Source organism: Dendrobates tinctorius, unplaced genomic scaffold, assembly GCF_039654945.1.
Source record: "Dendrobates tinctorius isolate UK_male_01 unplaced genomic scaffold, ASM3965494v1 ptg000012l, whole genome shotgun sequence".
In the NCBI taxonomy this organism is placed as follows: Eukaryota; Metazoa; Chordata; class Amphibia; order Anura; family Dendrobatidae; genus Dendrobates; species Dendrobates tinctorius.
In genome coordinates, this window is record NW_027361680.1 from 21,644,422 (window position 1) to 21,660,852 (window position 16,431).

A 16,431-nucleotide genomic window follows, 5' to 3' on the forward strand; every position below is an offset into this window, starting at 1 on the left:
GTTGAGAGGAGTAAAAAACCATCAAAAATTTCAATCCTGCATGATTTTACCAAGAAATGTGATTCTTCATTCAAAACCTGATTTTTGCTATTGGGCTCTATTGAATAATGAATGTTTTGAATTTTCTCCAAAAGTAAAGTAGTTGCAAACTCATGCTTTTAGAGACTTGTTTGGGCTCATGAGAGGAGTAGAAAAACATCAAAAATTTCGGTCCTGCATGATTCTACCAAGAAATGTGTGTTCATTGAAACCGCTGGTTTTTGATAGTTTGGGCCCTATTGAATAATGAATGTTTTGAATTTTCTCCAAAAGTAAAGTAGTTGCAAACTCATCCTTTTAGAAACTTGTTTGGGCTGTTGAGAGGAGTAAAAAACCATCAAAAATTTCAATCCTGCATGATTCAACCAAGAAATGTGATTCTTCATTCAAAACCTGATTTTTGCTATTGGGCTCTATTGAATAATGAATGTTTTGAATTTTCTCCAAAAGTAAAGTAGTTGCAAACTCATGCTTTTAGAGACTTGTTTGGGCTCATGAGAGGAGTAGAAAAACATCAAAAATTTCAGTCCTGCATGATTCTACCAAGAAATGTGTGTTCATTCAAAACCTGATTTTTGCTATTGGGCTCTATTGAATAGTGAATGTTTTGAATTTTCTCCAAAAGTAAAGTAGTTGTAAACTCATGCTTTTAGAGACTTGTTTGGGCTCATGAGAGGAGTAGAAAAACATCAAAAATTTCAGTCCTGCATGATTCTACCAAGAAATGTGTGTTCATTGAAACCGCTGGTTTTTGATAGTTTGGGCCCTATTGAATAATGAATGTTTTGAATTTTCTCCAAAAGTAAAGTAGTTGCAAACTCATCCTTTTAGAAACTTGTTTGGGCTGTTGAGAGGAGTAAAAAACCATCAAAAATTTCAATCCTGCATGATTTTACCAAGAAATGTGATTCTTCATTCAAAACCTGATTTTTGCTATTGGGCTCTATTGAATAATGAATGTTTTGAATTTTCTCCAAAAGTAAAGTAGTTGCAAACTCATGCTTTTAGAGACTTGTTTGGGCTCATGAGAGGAGTAGAAAAACATCAAAAATTTCGGTCCTGCATGATTCTACCAAGAAATGTGTGTTCATTGAAACCGCTGGTTTTTGATAGTTTGGGCCCTATTGAATAATGAATGTTTTGAATTTTCTCCAAAAGTAAAGTAGTTGCAAACTCATCCTTTTAGAAACTTGTTTGGGCTGTTGAGAGGAGTAAAAAACCATCAAAAATTTCAATCCTGCATGATTCTACCAAGAAATGTGATTCTTCATTCAAAACCTGATTTTTGCTATTGGGCTCTATTGAATAATGAATGTTTTGAATTTTCTCCAAAAGTAAAGTAGTTGCAAACTCATGCTTTTAGAGACTTGTTTGGGCTCATGAGAGGAGTAGAAAAACATCAAAAATTTCAGTCCTGCATGATTCTACCAAGAAATGTGTGCTCATTGTAACCGCTGGTTTTTGATAGTTTGGGCCCTATTGAATAATGAATGTTTTGAATTTTCTCCAAAAGTAAAGTAGTTGCAAACTCATCCTTTTAGAAACTTGTTTGGGCTGTTGAGAGGAGTAAAAAACCATCAAAAATTTCAATCCTGCATGATTCTACCAAGAAATGTGATTCTTCATTCAAAACCTGATTTTTGCTATTGGGCTCTATTGAATAATGAATGTTTTGAATTTTCTCCAAAAGTAAAGTAGTTGCAAACTCATGCTTTTAGAGACTTGTTTGGGCTCATGAGAGGAGTAGAAAAACATCAAAAATTTCAGTCCTGCATGATTCTACCAAGAAATGTGTGTTCATTGAAACCGCTGGTTTTTGATAGTTTGGGCCCTATTGAATAATGAATGTTTTGAATTTTCTCCAAAAGTAAAGTAGTTGCAAACTCATCCTTTTAGAAACTTGTTTGGGCTGTTGAGAGGAGTAAAAAACCATCAAAAATTTCAATCCTGCATGATTTTACCAAGAAATGTGATTCTTCATTCAAAACCTGATTTTTGCTATTGGGCTCTATTGAATAGTGAATGTTTTGAATTTTCTCCAAAAGTAAAGTAGTTGCAAACTCATGCTTTTAGAGACTTGTTTGGGCTCATGAGAGGAGTAGAAAAACATCAAAAATTTCAGTCCTGCATGATTCTACCAAGAAATGTGTGTTCATTGAAACCGCTGGTTTTTGATAGTTTGGGTCCTATTGAATAATGAATGTTTTGAATTTTCTCCAAAAGTAAAGTAGTTGCAAACTCATCCTTTTAGAAACTTGTTTGGGCTGTTGAGAGGAGTAAAAAACCATCAAAAATTTCAATCCTGCATGATTTTACCAAGAAATGTGATTCTTCATTCAAAACCTGATTTTTGCTATTGGGCTCTATTGAATAATGAATGTTTTGAATTTTCTCCAAAAGTAAAGTAGTTGCAAACTCATGCTTTTAGAGACTTGTTTGGGCTCATGAGAGGAGTAGAAAAACATCAAAAATGTCGGTCCTGCATGATTCTACCAAGAAATGTGTGTTCATTGAAACCGCTGGTTTTTGATATTTTGGGCCCTATTGAATAATGAATGTTTTGAATTTTCTCCAAAAGTAAAGTAGTTGCAAACTCATCCTTTTAGAAACTTGTTTGGGCTGTTGAGAGGAGTAAAAAACCATCAAAAATTTCAATCCTGCATGATTTTACCAAGAAATGTGATTCTTCATTCAAAACCTGATTTTTGCTATTGGGCTCTATTGAATAATGAATGTTTTGAATTTTCTCCAAAAGTAAAGTAGTTGCAAACTCATGCTTTTAGAGACTTGTTTGGGCTCATGAGAGGAGTAGAAAAACATCAAAAATGTCGGTCCTGCATGATTCTACCAAGAAATGTGTGTTCATTGAAACCGCTGGTTTTTGATAGTTTGGGCCCTATTGAATAATGAATGTTTTGAATTTTCTCCAAAAGTAAAGTAGTTGCAAACTCATCCTTTTAGAAACTTGTTTGGGCTGTTGAGAGGAGTAAAAAACCATCAAAAATTTCAATCCTGCATGATTCTACCAAGAAATGTGATTCTTCATTCAAAACCTGATTTTTGCTATTGGGCTCTATTGAATAATGAATGTTTTGAATTTTCTCCAAAAGTAAAGTAGTTGCAAACTCATGCTTTTAGAGACTTGTTTGGGCTCATGAGAGGAGTAGAAAAACATCAAAAATTTCAGTCCTGCATGATTTTACCAAGAAATGTGTGCTCATTGAAACCGCTGGTTTTTGATAGTTTGGGCCCTATTGAATAATGAATGTTTTGAATTTTCTCCAAAAGTAAAGTAGTTGCAAACTCATCCTTTTAGAAACTTGTTTGGGCTGTTGAGAGGAGTAAAAAACCATCAAAAATTTCAATCCTGCATGATTCTACCGAGAAATGTGATTCTTCATTCAAAACCTGATTTTTGCTATTGGGCTCTATTGAATAATGAATGTTTTGAATTTTCTCCAAAAGTAAAGCAGTTGCAAACTCATCCTTTTAGAAACTTGTTTGGGCTGTTGAGAGGAGTAAAAAACCATCAAAAATTTCAATCCTGCATGATTTTACCAAGAAATGTGATTCTTCATTCAAAACCTGATTTTTGCTATTGGGCTCTATTGAATAGTGAATGTTTTGAATTTTCTCCAAAAGTAAAGTAGTTGCAAACTCATGCTTTTAGAGACTTGTTTGGGCTCATGAGAGGAGTAGAAAAACATCAAAAATTTCAGTCCTGCATGATTCTACCAAGAAATGTGTGTTCATTGAAACCGCTGGTTTTTGATAGTTTGGGCCCTATTGAATAATGAATGTTTTGAATTTTCTCCAAAAGTAAAGTAGTTGCAAACTCATCCTTTTAGAAACTTGTTTGGGCTGTTGAGAGGAGTAAAAAACCATCAAAAATTTCAATCCTGCATGATTTTACCAAGAAATGTGATTCTTCATTCAAAACCTGATTTTTGCTATTGGGCTCTATTGAATAGTGAATGTTTTGAATTTTCTCCAAAAGTAAAGTAGTTGCAAACTCATGGTTTTAGAGACTTGTTTGGGCTCATGAGAGGAGTAGAAAAACATCAAAAATTTCAGTCCTGCATGATTCTACCAAGAAATGTGTGTTCATTGAAACCGCTGGTTTTTGATAGTTTGGGCCCTATTGAATAATGAATGTTTTGAATTTTCTCCAAAAGTAAAGTAGTTGCAAACTCATCCTTTTAGAAACTTGTTTGGGCTGTTGAGAGGAGTAAAAAACCATCAAAAATTTCAATCCTGCATGATTCTACCAAGAAGTGTGATTCTTCATTCAAAACCCTGGTTTTTGCTATTGGGCTCTTTTGAGTAATGAATGTTTTGAATTTTCTCCAAAAGTAAAGTAGTTGCAAACTCATGCTTTTAGAGACTTGTTTGGGCTCATGAGAGGAGTAGAAAAACATCAAAAATTTCAGTCCTGCATGATTCTACCAAGAAATGTGTGTTCATTGAAACCGCTGGTTTTTGATAGTTTGGGCCCTATTGAATAATGAATGTTTTGAATTTTCTCCAAAAGGAATGTAGTTGCAAACTCATCCTTTTAGAAACTTGTTTGGGCTGTTGAGAGGAGTAAAAAACCATCAAAAATTTCAATCCTGCATGATTCTACCAAGAAATGTGATTCTTCATTCAAAACCTGATTTTTGCTATTGGGCTCTATTGAATAATGAATGTTTTGAATTTTCTCCAAAAGTAAAGCAGTTGCAAACTCATCCTTTTAGAAACGTGTTTGGGCTGTTGAGAGGAGTAAAAAACCATCAAAAATTTCAATCCTGCATGATTTTACCAAGAAATGTGATTCTTCATTCAAAACCTGATTTTTGCTATTGGGCTCTATTGAATAGTGAATGTTTTGAATTTTCTCCAAAAGTAAAGTAGTTGCAAACTCATGCTTTTAGAGACTTGTTTGGGCTCATGAGAGGAGTAGAAAAACATCAAAAATTTCAGTCCTGCATGATTCTACCAAGAAATGTGTGTTCATTGAAACCGCTGGTTTTTGATAGTTTGGGCCCTATTGAATAATGAATGTTTTGAATTTTCTCCAAAAGTAAAGTAGTTGCAAACTCATCCTTTTAGAAACTTGTTTGGGCTGTTGAGAGGAGTAAAAAACCATCAAAAATTTCAATCCTGCATGATTTTACCAAGAAATGTGATTCTTCATTCAAAACCTGATTTTTGCTATTGGGCTCTATTGAATAATGAATGTTTTGAATTTTCTCCAAAAGTAAAGTAGTTGCAAACTCATGCTTTTAGAGACTTGTTTGGGCTCATGAGTGGAGTAGAAAAACATCAAAAATTTCAGTCCTGCATGATTCTACCAAGAAATGTGATTCTTCATTCAAAACGCTGGTTTTTGCTATTGGGCTCTATTGAATAATGAATGTTTTGAATTTTCTCCAAAAGTAAAGTAGTTGCAAACTCATGCTTTTAGAGACTTGTTTGGGCTCATGAGAGGAGTAGAAAAACATCAAAAATTTCAGTCCTGCATGATTCTACCAAGAAATGTGTGTTCATTGAAACCGCTGGTTTTTGATAGTTTGGGCCCTATTGAATAATGAATGTTTTGAATTTTCTCCAAAAGTAAAGTAGTTGCAAACTCATCCTTTTAGAAACTTGTTTGGGCTGTTGAGAGGAGTAAAAAACCATCAAAAATTTCAATCCTGCATGATTTTACCAAGAAATGTGATTCTTCATTCAAAACCTGATTTTTGCTATTGGGCTCTATTGAATAGTGAATGTTTTGAATTTTCTCCAAAAGTAAAGTAGTTGCAAACTCATGCTTTTAGAGACTTGTTTGGGCTCATGAGAGGAGTAGAAAAACATAAAAAATTTCAGTCCTGCATGATTCTACCAAGAAATGTGTGTTCATTCAAACCGCTGGTTTTTGATAGTTTGGGCCCTATTGAATAATGAATGTTTTGAATTTTCTCCAAAAGTAAAGTAGTTGCAAACTCATCCTTTTAGAAACTTGTTTGGGCTGTTGAGAGGAGTAAAAAACCATCAAAAATTTCAATCCTGCATGATTCTACCAAGAAATGTGATTCTTCATTCAAAACCTGATTTTTGCTATTGGGCTCTATTGAATAATGAATGTTTTGAATTTTCTCCAAAAGTAAAGCAGTTGCAAACTCATCCTTTTAGAAACTTGTTTGGGCTGTTGAGAGGAGTAAAAAACCATCAAAAATTTCAATCCTGCATGATTTTACCAAGAAATGTGATTCTTCATTCAAAACCTGATTTTTGCTATTGGGCTCTATTGAATAGTGAATGTTTTGAATTTTCTCCAAAAGTAAAGTAGTTGCAAACTCATGCTTTTAGAGACTTGTTTGGGCTCATGAGAGGAGTAGAAAAACATCAAAAATTTCAGTCCTGCATGATTCTACCAAGAAATGTGTGTTCATTGAAACCGCTGGTTTTTGATAGTTTGGGCCCTATTGAATAATGAATGTTTTGAATTTTCTCCAAAAGGAATGTAGTTGCAAACTCATCCTTTTAGAAACTTGTTTGGGCTGTTGAGAGGAGTAAAAAACCATCAAAAATTTCAATCCTGCATGATTCTACCAAGAAATGTGATTCTTCATTCAAAACCTGATTTTTGCTATTGGGCTCTATTGAATAATGAATGTTTTGAATTTTCTCCAAAAGTAATGCAGTTGCAAACTCATCCTTTTAGAAACTTGTTTGGGCTGTTGAGAGGAGTAAAAAACCATCAAAAATTTCAATCCTGCATGATTTTACCAAGAAATGTGATTCTTCATTCAAAACCTGATGTTTGCTATTGGGCTCTATTGAATAGTGAATGTTTTGAATTTTCTCCAAAAGTAAAGTAGTTGCAAACTCATGCTTTTAGAGACTTGTTTGGGCTCATGAGAGGAGTAGAAAAACATCAAAAATTTCAGTCCTGCATGATTCTACCAAGAAATGTGTGTTCATTGAAACCGCTGGTTTTTGATAGTTTGGGCCCTATTGAATAATGAATGTTTTGAATTTTCTCCAAAAGTAAAGTAGTTGCAAACTCATCCTTTTAGAAACTTGTTTGGGCTGTTGAGAGGAGTAAAAAACCATCAAAAATTTCAATCCTGCATGATTTTACCAAGAAATGTGATTCTTCATTCAAAACCTGATTTTTGCTATTGGGCTCTATTGAATAATGAATGTTTTGAATTTTCTCCAAAAGTAAAGTAGTTGCAAACTCATGCTTTTAGAGACTTGTTTGGGCTCATGAGAGGAGTAGAAAAACATCAAAAATTTCAGTCCTGCATGATTCTACCAAGAAATGTGATTCTTCATTCAAAACGCTGGTTTTTGCTATTGGGCTCTATTGAATAATGAATGTTTTGAATTTTCTCCAAAAGTAAAGTAGTTGCAAACTCATGCTTTTAGAGACTTGTTTGGGCTCATGAGAGGAGTAGAAAAACATCAAAAATTTCAGTCCTGCATGATTCTACCAAGAAATGTGTGTTCATTGAAACCGCTGGTTTTTGATAGTTTGGGCCGTATTGAATAATGAATGTTTTGAATTTTCTCCAAAAGTAAAGTAGTTGCAAACTCATCCTTTTAGAAACTTGTTTGGGCTGTTGAGAGGAGTAAAAAACCATCAAAAATTTCAATCCTGCATGATTTTACCAAGAAATGTGATTCTTCATTCAAAACCTGATTTTTGCTATTGGGCTCTATTGAATAGTGAATGTTTTGAATTTTCTCCAAAAGTAAAGTAGTTGCAAACTCATGCTTTTAGAGACTTGTTTGGGCTCATGAGAGGAGTAGAAAAACATCAAAAATTTCAGTCCTGCATGATTCTACCAAGAAATGTGTGTTCATTGAAACCGCTGGTTTTTGATAGTTTGGGCCCTATTGAATAATGAATGTTTTGAATTTTCTCCAAAAGTAAAGTATTTGCAAACTCATCCTTTTAGAAACTTGTTTGGGCTGTTGAGAGGAGTAAAAAACCATCAAAAATTTCAATCCTGCATGATTTTACCAAGAAATGTGATTCTTCATTCAAAACCTGATTTTTGCTATTGGGCTCTATTGAATAATGAATGTTTTGAATTTTCTCCAAAAGTAAAGTAGTTGCAAACTCATGCTTTTAGAGACTTGTTTGGGCTCATGAGAGGAGTAGAAAAACATCAAAAATTTCGGTCCTGCATGATTCTACCAAGAAATGTGTGTTCATTGAAACCGCTGGTTTTTGATAGTTTGGGCCCTATTGAATAATGAATGTTTTGAATTTTCTCCAAAAGTAAAGCAGTTGCAAACTCATCCTTTTAGAAACTTGTTTGGGCTGTTGAGAGGAGTAAAAAACCATCAAAAATTTCTATCCTGCATGATTCTACCAAGAAATGTGATTCTTCATTCAAAACCTGATTTTTGCTATTGGGCTCTATTGAATAATGAATGTTTTGAATTTTCTCCAAAAGTAAAGTAGTTGCAAACTCATGCTTTTAGAGACTTGTTTGGGCTCATGAGAGGAGTAGAAAAACATCAAAAATTTCTGTCCTGCATGATTCTACCAAGAAATGTGTGCTCATTGAAACCGCTGGTTTTTGATAGTTTGGGCCCTATTGAATAATGAATGTTTTGAATTTTCTCCAAAAGTAAAGTAGTTGCAAACTCATCCTTTTAGAAACTTGTTTGGGCTGTTGAGAGGAGTAAAAAACCATCAAAAATTTCAATCCTGCATGATTCTACCAAGAAATGTGATTCTTCATTCAAAACCTGATTTTTGCTATTGGGCTCTATTGAATAATGAATGTTTTGAATTTTCTCCAAAAGTAAAGTAGTTGCAAACTCATGCTTTTAGAGACTTGTTTGGGCTCATGAGAGGAGTAGAAAAACATCAAAAATTTCAGTCCTGCATGATTCTACCAAGAAATGTGTGTTCATTGAAACCGCTGGTTATTGATAGTTTGGGCCCTATTGAATAATGAATGTTTTGAATTTTCTCCAAAAGTAAAGTAGTTGCAAACTCATCCTTTTAGAAACTTGTTTGGGCTGTTGAGAGGAGTAAAAAACCATCAAAAATTTCAATCCTGCATGATTTTACCAAGAAATGTGATTCTTCATTCAAAACCTGATTTTTGCTATTGGGCTCTATTGAATAGTGAATGTTTTGAATTTTCTCCAAAAGTAAAGTAGTTGCAAACTCATGCTTTTAGAGACTTGTTTGGGCTCATGAGAGGAGTAGAAAAACATCAAAAATTTCAGTCCTGCATGATTCTACCAAGAAATGTGTGTTCATTGAAACCGCTGGTTTTTGATAGTTTGGGCCCTATTGAATAATGAATGTTTTGAATTTTCTCCAAAAGTAAAGTAGTTGCAAACTCATCCTTTTAGAAACTTGTTTGGGCTGTTGAGAGGAGTAAAAAACCATCAAAAATTTCAATCCTGCATGATTCTACCAAGAAATGTGATTCTTCATTCAAAACCTGATTTTTGCTATTGGGCTCTATTGAATAATGAATGTTTTGAATTTTCTCCAAAAGTAAAGCAGTTGCAAACTCATCCTTTTAGAAACTTGTTTGGGCTGTTGAGAGGAGTAAAAAACCATCAAAAATTTCAATCCTGCATGATTTTACCAAGAAATGTGATTCTTCATTCAAAACCTGATTTTTGCTATTGGGCTCTATTGAATAGTGAATGTTTTGAATTTTCTCCAAAAGTAAAGTAGTTGCAAACTCATGCTTTTAGAGACTTGTTTGGGCTCATGAGAGGAGTAGAAAAACATCAAAAATTTCAGTCCTGCATGATTCTACCAAGAAATGTGTGTTCATTGAAACCGCTGGTTTTTGATAGTTTGGGCCCTATTGAATAATGAATGTTTTGAATTTTCTCCAAAAGTAAAGTAGTTGCAAACTCATCCTTTTAGAAACTTGTTTGGGCTGTTGAGAGGAGTAAAAAACCATCAAAAATTTCAATCCTGCATGATTTTACCAAGAAATGTGATTCTTCATTCAAAACCTGATTTTTGCTATTGGGCTCTATTGAATAATGAATGTTTTGAATTTTCTCCAAAAGTAAAGTAGTTGCAAACTCATGCTTTTAGAGACTTGTTTGGGCTCATGAGAGGAGTAGAAAAACATCAAAAATTTCGGTCCTGCATGATTCTACCAAGAAATGTGTGTTCATTGAAACCGCTGGTTTTTGATAGTTTGGGCCCTATTGAATAATGAATGTTTTGAATTTTCTCCAAAAGTAAAGTAGTTGCAAACTCATCCTTTTAGAAACTTGTTTGGGCTGTTGAGAGGAGTAAAAAACCATCAAAAATTTCAATCCTGCATGATTCTACCAAGAAATGTGATTCTTCATTCAAAACCTGATTTTTGCTATTGGGCTCTATTGAATAATGAATGTTTTGAATTTTCTCCAAAAGTAAAGTAGTTGCAAACTCATGCTTTTAGAGACTTGTTTGGGCTCATGAGAGGAGTAGAAAAACATCAAAAATTTCAGTCCTGCATGATTCTACCAAGAAATGTGTGCTCATTGAAACCGCTGGTTTTTGATAGTTTGGGCCCTATTGAATAATGAATGTTTTGAATTTTCTCCAAAAGTAAAGTAGTTGCAAACTCATCCTTTTAGAAACTTGTTTGGGCTGTTGAGAGGAGTAAAAAACCATCAAAAATTTCAATCCTGCATGATTCTACCAAGAAATGTGATTCTTCATTCAAAACCTGATTTTTGCTATTGGGCTCTATTGAATAATGAATGTTTTGAATTTTCTCCAAAAGTAAAGTAGTTGCAAACTCATGCTTTTAGAGACTTGTTTGGGCTCATGAGAGGAGTAGAAAAACATGAAAAATTTCAGTCCTGCATGATTCTACCAAGAAATGTGTGTTCATTGAAACCGCTGGTTTTTGATAGTTTGGGCCCTATTGAATAATGAATGTTTTGAATTTTCTCCAAAAGTAAAGTAGTTGCAAACTCATCCTTTTAGAAACTTGTTTGGGCTGTTGAGAGGAGTAAAAAACCATCAAAAATTTCAATCCTGCATGATTTTACCAAGAAATGTGATTCTTCATTCAAAACCTGATTTTTGCTATTGGGCTCTATTGAATAGTGAATGTTTTGAATTTTCTCCAAAAGTAAAGTAGTTGCAAACTCATGCTTTTAGAGACTTGTTTGGGCTCATGAGAGGAGTAGAAAAACATCAAAAATTTCAGTCCTGCATGATTCTACCAAGAAATGTGTGTTCATTGAAACCGCTGGTTTTTGATAGTTTGGGTCCTATTGAATAATGAATGTTTTTTTAATTTTCTCCAAAAGTAAAGTAGTTGCAAACTCATCCTTTTAGAAACTTGTTTGGGCTGTTGAGAGGAGTAAAAAACCATCAAAAATTTCAATCCTGCATGATTTTACCAAGAAATGTGATTCTTCATTCAAAACCTGATTTTTGCTATTGGGCTCTATTGAATAATGAATGTTTTGAATTTTCTCCAAAAGTAAAGTAGTTGCAAACTCATGCTTTTAGAGACTTGTTTGGGCTCATGAGAGTAGAAAAACATCAAAAATGTCGGTCCTGCATGATTCTACCAAGAAATGTGTGTTCATTGAAACCGCTGGTTTTTGATAGTTTGGGCCCTATTGAATAATGAATGTTTTGAATTTTCTCCAAAAGTAAAGTAGTTGCAAACTCATCCTTTTAGAAACTTGTTTGGGCTGTTGAGAGGAGTAAAAAACCATCAAAAATTTCAATCCTGCATGATTTTACCAAGAAATGTGATTCTTCATTCAAAACCTGATTTTTGCTATTGGGCTCTATTGAATAATGAATGTTTTGAATTTTCTCCAAAAGTAAAGTAGTTGCAAACTCATGCTTTTAGAGACTTGTTTGGGCTCATGAGAGGAGTAGAAAAACATCAAAAATTTCGGTCCTGCATGATTCTACCAAGAAATGTGTGTTCATTGAAACCGCTGGTTTTTGATAGTTTGGGCCCTATTGAATAATGAATGTTTTGAATTTTCTCCAAAAGTAAAGTAGTTGCAAACTCATCCTTTTAGAAACTTGTTTGGGCTGTTGAGAGGAGTAAAAAACCATCAAAAATTTCAATCCTGCATGATTCTACCAAGAAATGTGATTCTTCATTCAAAACCTGATTTTTGCTATTGGGCTCTATTGAATAATGAATGTTTTGAATTTTCTCCAAAAGTAAAGTAGTTGCAAACTCATGCTTTTAGAGACTTGTTTGGGCTCATGAGAGGAGTAGAAAAACATCAAAAATTTCAGTCCTGCATGATTCTACCAAGAAATGTGTGTTCATTGAAACCGCTGGTTTTTGATAGTTTGGGCCCTATTGAATAATGAATGTTTTGAATTTTCTCCAAAAGTAAAGTAGTTGCAAACTCATCCTTTTAGAAACTTGTTTGGGCTGTTGAGAGGAGTAAAAAACCATCAAAAATTTCAATCCTGCATGATTTTACCAAGAAATGTGATTCTTCATTCAAAACCTGATTTTTGCTATTGGGCTCTATTGAATAGTGAATGTTTTGAATTTTCTCCAAAAGTAAAGTAGTTGCAAACTCATGCTTTTAGAGACTTGTTTGGGCTCATGAGAGGAGTAGAAAAACATCAAAAATTATTTCAGTCCTGCATGATTCTACCAAGAAATGTGTGTTCATTGAAACCGCTGGTTTTTGATAGTTTGGGCCCTATTGAATAATGAATGTTTTGAATTTTCTCCAAAAGTAAAGTAGTTGCAAACTCATCCTTTTAGAAACTTGTTTGGGCTGTTGAGAGGAGTAAAAAACCATCAAAAATTTCAATCCTGCATGATTTTACCAAGAAATGTGATTCTTCATTCAAAACCTGATTTTTGCTATTGGGCTCTATTGAATAATGAATGTTTTGAATTTTCTCCAAAAGTAAAGTAGTTGCAAACTCATGCTTTTAGAGACTTGTTTGGGCTCATGAGAGGAGTAGAAAAACATCAAAAATTTCGGTCCTGCATGATTCTACCAAGAAATGTGTGTTCATTGAAACCGCTGGTTTTTGATAGTTTGGGCCCTATTGAATAATGAATGTTTTGAATTTTCTCCAAAAGTAAAGTAGTTGCAAACTCATCCTTTTAGAAACTTGTTTGGGCTGTTGAGAGGAGTAAAAATCCATCAAAAATTTCAATCCTGCATGATTTTACCAAGAAATGTGATTCTTCATTCAAAACCTGATTTTTGCTATTGGGCTCTATTGAATAATGAATGTTTTGAATTTTCTCCAAAAGTAAAGTAGTTGCAAACTCATGCTTTTAGAGACTTGTTTGGGCTCATGAGAAGAGTAGAAAAACATCAAAAATTTCAGTCCTGCATGATTCTACCAAGAAATGTGTGCTCATTGAAACCGCTGGTTTTTGATAGTTTGGGCCCTATTGAATAATGAATGTTTTGAATTTTCTCCAAAAGTAAAGTAGTTGCAAACTCATCCTTTTAGAAACTTGTTTGGGCTGTTGAGAGGAGTAAAAAACCATCAAAAATTTCAATCCTGCATGATTCTACCAAGAAATGTGATTCTTCATTCAAAACCTGATTTTTGCTATTGGGCTCTATTGAATAATGAATGTTTTGAATTTTCTCCAAAAGTAAAGCAGTTGCAAACTCATCCTTTTAGAAACTTGTTTGGGCTGTTGAGAGGAGTAAAAAACCATCAAAAATTTCAATCCTGCATGATTTTACCAAGAAATGTGATTCTTCATTCAAAACCTGATTTTTGCTATTGGGCTCTATTGAATAATGAATGTTTTGAATTTTCTCCAAAAGTAAAGTAGTTGCAAACTCATGCTTTTAGAGACTTGTTTGGGCTCATGAGAGGAGTAGAAAAACATCAAAAATGTCGGTCCTGCATGATTCTACCAAGAAATGTGTGTTCATTGAAACCGCTGGTTTTTGATAGTTTGGGCCCTATTGAATAATGAATGTTTTGAATTTTCTCCAAAAGTAAAGTAGTTGCAAACTCATCCTTTTAGAAACTTGTTTGGGCTGTTGAGAGGAGTAAAAAACCATCAAAAATTTCAATCCTGCATGATTCTACCAAGAAATGTGATTCTTCATTCAAAACCTGATTTTTGCTATTGGGCTCTATTGAATAATGAATGTTTTGAATTTTCTCCAAAAGTAAAGTAGTTGCAAACTCATGCTTTTAGAGACTTGTTTGGGCTCATGAGAGGAGTAGAAAAACATCAAAAATTTCAGTCCTGCATGATTCTACCAAGAAATGTGTGCTCATTGAAACCGCTGGTTTTTGATAGTTTGGGCCCTATTGAATAATGAATGTTTTGAATTTTCTCCAAAAGTAAAGTAGTTGCAAACTCATCCTTTTAGAAACTTGTTTGGGCTGTTGAGAGGAGTAAAAAACCATCAAAAATTTCAATCCTGCATGATTCTACCAAGAAATGTGATTCTTCATTCAAAACCTGATTTTTGCTATTGGGCTCTAATGAATAATGAATGTTTTGAATTTTCTCCAAAAGTAAAGCAGTTGCAAACTCATCCTTTTAGAAACTTGTTTGGGCTGTTGAGAGGAGTAAAAAACCATCAAAAATTTCAATCCTGCATGATTTTACCAAGAAATGTGATTCTTCATTCAAAACCTGATTTTTGCTATTGGGCTCTATTGAATAGTGAATGTTTTGAATTTTCTCCAAAAGTAAAGTAGTTGCAAACTCATGCTTTTAGAGACTTGTTTGGGCTCATGAGAGTAGAAAAACATCAAAAATTTCAGTCCTGCATGATTCTACCAAGAAATGTGTGTTCATTGAAACCGCTGGTTTTTGATAGTTTGGGCCCTATTGAATAATGAATGTTTTGAATTTTCTCCAAAAGTAAAGTAGTTGCAAACTCATCCTTTTAGAAACTTGTTTGGGCTGTTGAGAGGAGTAAAAAACCATCAAAAATTTCAATCCTGCATGATTCTACCAAGAAATGTGATTCTTCATTCAAAACCTGATTTTTGCTATTGGGCTCTATTGAATAATGAATGTTTTGAATTTTCTCCAAAAGTAAAGTAGTTGCAAACTCATGCTTTTAGAGACTTGTTTGGGCTCATGAGAGGAGTAGAAAAACATCAAAAATTTCAGTCCTGCATGATTCTACCAAGAAATGTGTGCTCATTGAAACCGCTGGTTTTTGATAGTTTGGGCCCTATTGAATAATGAATGTTTTGAATTTTCTCCAAAAGTAAAGTAGTTGCAAACTCATCCTTTTAGAAACTTGTTTGGGCTGTTGAGAGGAGTAAAAAACCATCAAAAATTTCAATCCTGCATGATTCTACCAAGAAATGTGATTCTTCATTCAAAACCTGATTTTTGCTATTGGGCTCTATTGAATAATGAATGTTTTGAATTTTCTCCAAAAGTAAAGTAGTTGCAAACTCATGCTTTTAGAGACTTGTTTGGGCTCATGAGAGGAGTAGAAAAACATCAAAAATTTCAGTCCTGCATGATTCTACCAAGAAATGTGTGTTCATTGAAACCGCTGGTTTTTGATAGTTTGGGCCCTATTGAATAATGAATGTTTTGAATTTTCTCCAAAAGTAAAGTAGTTGCAAACTCATCCTTTTAGAAACTTGTTTGGGCTGTTGAGAGGAGTAAAAAACCATCAAAAATTTCAATCCTGCATGATTTTACCAAGAAATGTGATTCTTCATTCAAAACCTGATTTTTGCTATTGGGCTCTATTGAATAGTGAATGTTTTGAATTTTCTCCAAAAGTAAAGTAGTTGCAAACTCATGCTTTTAGAGACTTGTTTGGGCTCATGAGAGGAGTAGAAAAACATCAAAAATTTCAGTCCTGCATGATTCTACCAAGAAATGTGTGTTCATTGAAACCGCTGGTTTTTGATAGTTTGGGCCCTATTGAATAATGAATGTTTTGAATTTTCTCCAAAAGTAAAGTAGTTGCAAACTCATCCTTTTAGAAACTTGTTTGGGCTGTTGAGAGGAGTAAAAAACCATCAAAAATTTCAATCCTGCATGATTTTACCAAGAAATGTGATTCTTCATTCAAAACCTGATTTTTGCTATTGGGCTCTATTGAATAATGAATGTTTTGAATTTTCTCCAAAAGTAAAGTAGTTGCAAACTCATGCTTTTAGAGACTTGTTTGGGCTCATGAGAGTAGAAAAACATCAAAAATGTCGGTCCTGCTTGATTCTACCAAGAAATGTGTGTTCATTGAAACCGCTGGTTTTTGATAGTTTGGGCCCTATTGAATAATGAATGTTTTGAATTTTCTCCAAAAGTAAAGTAGTTGCAAACTCATCCTTTTAGAAACTTGTTTGGGCTGTTGAGAGGAGTAAAAAACCATCAAAAATTTCAATCCTGCATGATTCTACCAAGAAATGTGATTCTTCATTCAAAACCTGATTTTTGCTATTGGGCTCTATTGAATAAT